The following is a 3684-nucleotide window of genomic DNA, read 5'->3' on the forward strand; positions in this document are numbered from 1 at the left end:
CCAGTCCAAAGTGTGAGCTAGATAAATAGTTGTCTTAAGCCACTAATTTTGGAATAGTTTATTATTCAGCAGTAGATAACTAATATACCCTGTCGTACAGGATTTCCACCCTTTCTTAAGTTCCTCAACAGTTCTCGGGGGCCCCAGTGGATATTATTAATGTTCTCTGAGATATAATATTCTTGGCCACCATGCCTTACCTCCATTCCTCTTCTCTGGCTCAGAGCCCCCATGCAGCCATTGTCTGTGGTAGTTGTCAGTGTCCAGAGGAGCAGCTCTGCTGCTGGTCACACTGGAGATGTTGTCCCTCCTGGCGTCTACCAGAAATGCCCATTCTATAATGTGCAATGCAGCTCATGTTGGGATCTCTGCTGTATCAGAGTTAGGACAAAGTGAGAGGATGATTAGGACAAAACCAGACGAGATATGATTTGAAAGCTGGAGGGATCTCAGAGATTGTATATTCCAACATTTCATTTTACGGAAGAGGCTCCTTGCACAAAGAACTTTGTCACTGGCCCAAGATTCTATAATATATGTGTCAGATATGAGACCAGAATAGAATCTCTTCGTTCCAAATCTAGGAATTATTTCCATTTTAATCAGTTTTGCTTTTTTTATATCATTTAAGAGTTTCCAAAAGAGAAGTGTAGATTTTTGGAAAACTTGCTAATAGTGATAAATAAAAGATCTGGGGTATGATGAATTACCCTTAGGGAATAATTTGATTGCAATGGCAGAAAGATGCCGATATTTCCTTTTAAATTTGTATTATTCTATTTAAATGGCTGTTTCATTTGAGAAGTGCTTTGGAGATGGAGCTATAGCTTAGGCCTGCAATATTGAGAGACATAAGCGTCTTCTCCCAGCCAGCCAGGGTTGTGTGTGGTTGTGGTGTGCTCCACGGAAACTTCCACCAGTGCTAGTGGGGTCTGCCTTAGCTTAGACACTGATTCCATACTCAAGCACTCTTGGTTTGAAGTGGGGACCCCAGGACCACCCCAACATTACTGAGTCTTAGTGTCGCAGAGAGAGGCCTGGAGTGCAGACAACCACAGTTGCCACACTGGATCCTGCTGCATGATATAGGATACAGGGCACTAAAAACACTGGGGTGTTCATATTCCAGGATCAAAAAGTGGAGTGCCCTGCCTTGAATCCTAAGGGCCTGTGGCTCTTTTCTCCTGTTATACACATCAAGTGACAGGTGGCCCTTTTGCAGCATTCCCTTTTTACCTTCACTATGGACATTGCAATTGGATTTCATTTACAATGCTTGAGAAACTGTGAAGAAGAACGGGGCTGGAGCCACTGAGGGAGTACAGACCTGTGTTCTCCAGAAGGCCCCAAGCCCGCCCAGCACTGGGGCAGTAGAGCAGTCACTTTGAGGTATCATCAACAGAACATTGCCAGTCACAAAGCAGGTGTGTGAAAATGGGAGCACATGTCTCTGTTCTAACAAACAGGAGGCCTCGCTGAGACAGAGGGGCAGAGAAGGGACATGGTGATGGCCTGCTCCTCTCTTCACCAGCCACTTTGTGCCATTGGAAACGGAGATCAGGAGAGGCTTTATTTACTTAGAGAAATGTTTTTCTTAGATATCTATTTAAATATTTCCCAAGCTTTCTCTGTGAGCATATTCTCTTATCTATATGATATAATATTATAATACTGCTTCAAATAAAATATTTGAAAAAATGATCACTGCAGTTACAGTACAAATCTGAGGAGAGCATCTATTGTGCAAATGCAGCACAGAAACATCAAGGCAGTCTAGTCAGCATTTCAATTTCAGGATTCTGATGGATATGAAAAAATGATTTAAAAAGATTTTTAAAAAATAATGAAAAATACCTTAAGGGTCTTTTTTGTTTGTTTGTTTGGAAATCCAAATTGAGAATCTCATCAATGAATTAGAATATGGAACACACAGGCCCCAAAAACAATGACCTTGGTCGTGAATTGAGAATGAAGGGCTGACTCATTTCTGTCTTGTTGACATGCAAGCTAGTAGAGCTTGAATTCTTAGCTTGATTTCTTCTTCAGACACATTAATTCATGTATTCCCTATTTATTCAATGCCTATTTTGGGTCATCACTGAACTAAGCATTATGAATAGAAGAAGAGAGGACACAGTCCACGTTCCTTCCCCCATGCCCTGTGGCCTAAGGACAAACGATGGGTAGGTCACCACATGGTTGTGCAACATTCTTGGAAAACTGAGTGGAAGGAGAAGTTAACTCTCATGGGAACAGGGTTTTATAGAAAAGAAGGTAGTTGAGGGATCAGTGACAGGAGGTGAGTCAACAAAATGTAGACTTGCCAGGGGTTTGGGATTCCAAGTCAGGAATCTGGACTCGATACATCGTGCCATGTACCTCTGCCTGCAGAGCACCTGCCAACATCACTCGCAGACTGAGTATCAGAATTATTAGTGAGAAAGAATATGTCTTTTTTTTTTTTTTTTTTCGTATGTGTCTATCAACCTGACGACCTGACATCAGAAATTCACTTGGAAGTTCCCTTTGCAATGTGGAGATTTGGGTTAGGACTTGATTTTTATAGCCCAAGTATACTCGTACTTTCTTACTACCCCCAGCCTCAAATATACCCAAACTCCTAATATCCTGTGTACAAACCTTTGCAGAGGTATCTGCTTGCAAGATTTCTGAATGAGGTCAAGGACACTCTCTATTAAGTTTATTTCCATTTCATAATTAAGGGAAAAAGTATTTTAAGAATTTTTACATTTCAGACAATAGCAGCATTTTAAATGTATTCTAATTAAAACTTCAAATCGAAAATCAGTCATTCAAAAATGTGACAGGCAGTGAATATAATACAGCACTATTAGCCATGATAAAATACAAATCAATCATTTCACTAGTGAGATATAAAATATAATCAGAATCACATTCAGCTTGCTCTTAATTAAGCAGCGTGACAGAGTGGAAATAGCATGGGCTTTGAAGTAGGACAGATCTAGAATCAAATGTTAGCTCTTGTTCTTTTTAGAACTTCACCAAGTTATTTACTCTCTGAGTCTCAGCTACCTCAGCTATAATATAGGTAAAATGAGAGCATATGGAGTCCCTTAGGCACTAGCTGTTGTTTAATCCAGTCCGTAATTCCTTAGAACATAGACCATGCACTCCACGGAGTCAAATATCATGTTTGCTTATCTCATTGTCTGGCACATAGTTGGCTCTCAGTAAGTATTTACTGGAGGGAGGGAGTCTTAAAAATCATCTACTGAAGCAGTTCCCAAATATTTCTTTCCACAGCCATGACGTCTAGGAGGAAAATCAATAAGCAATAGCTGTTTAATGAGAGGGAGAAAGAGAGAGGCAGGAGAAAGACAGACACAGGGCTGGGGTGATGCTAGGAAATTAATATGTAACCTAGACTGTCCCATTTTCTCTCCCCTGTAATGCATTTCCAGTAAGTTCCTACCTCTTGCTCTCCTAAGTTTCATAGGTTGGATTTACCCATTTTGTGAAGAGAAAACCTAGAAGGAAGGAATCTTGGTCAATTCACATTCAGTTGCTATTATTTAGAAGTGGGAAGAGGTGGGATATCTGCCACTGGGAGCATCTCTCCTGAAGACTTAGGCAGGAAATAAGCCAAATGCTGTTCTCTCCTCTAGGCTCTTCTCCACAGTGCCAGATTCCAAGCCAGAATAT

The 3684-nt window shown here is 40.8% G+C and overlaps 1 pseudogene; it reads right to left on the bottom strand.

The window, feature by feature from the left end:
* Positions 1 to 2367, bottom strand: part of LOC105308550 — a 45360-nt pseudogene extending 42993 nt beyond the window's left edge.
* Between the last annotated feature and the right edge of the window lie 1317 nt (positions 2368 to 3684).

Source organism: Pteropus vampyrus, unplaced genomic scaffold, assembly GCF_000151845.1.
Source record: "Pteropus vampyrus isolate Shadow unplaced genomic scaffold, Pvam_2.0 Scaffold590, whole genome shotgun sequence".
Classification (NCBI taxonomy): domain Eukaryota; kingdom Metazoa; phylum Chordata; class Mammalia; order Chiroptera; family Pteropodidae; genus Pteropus; species Pteropus vampyrus.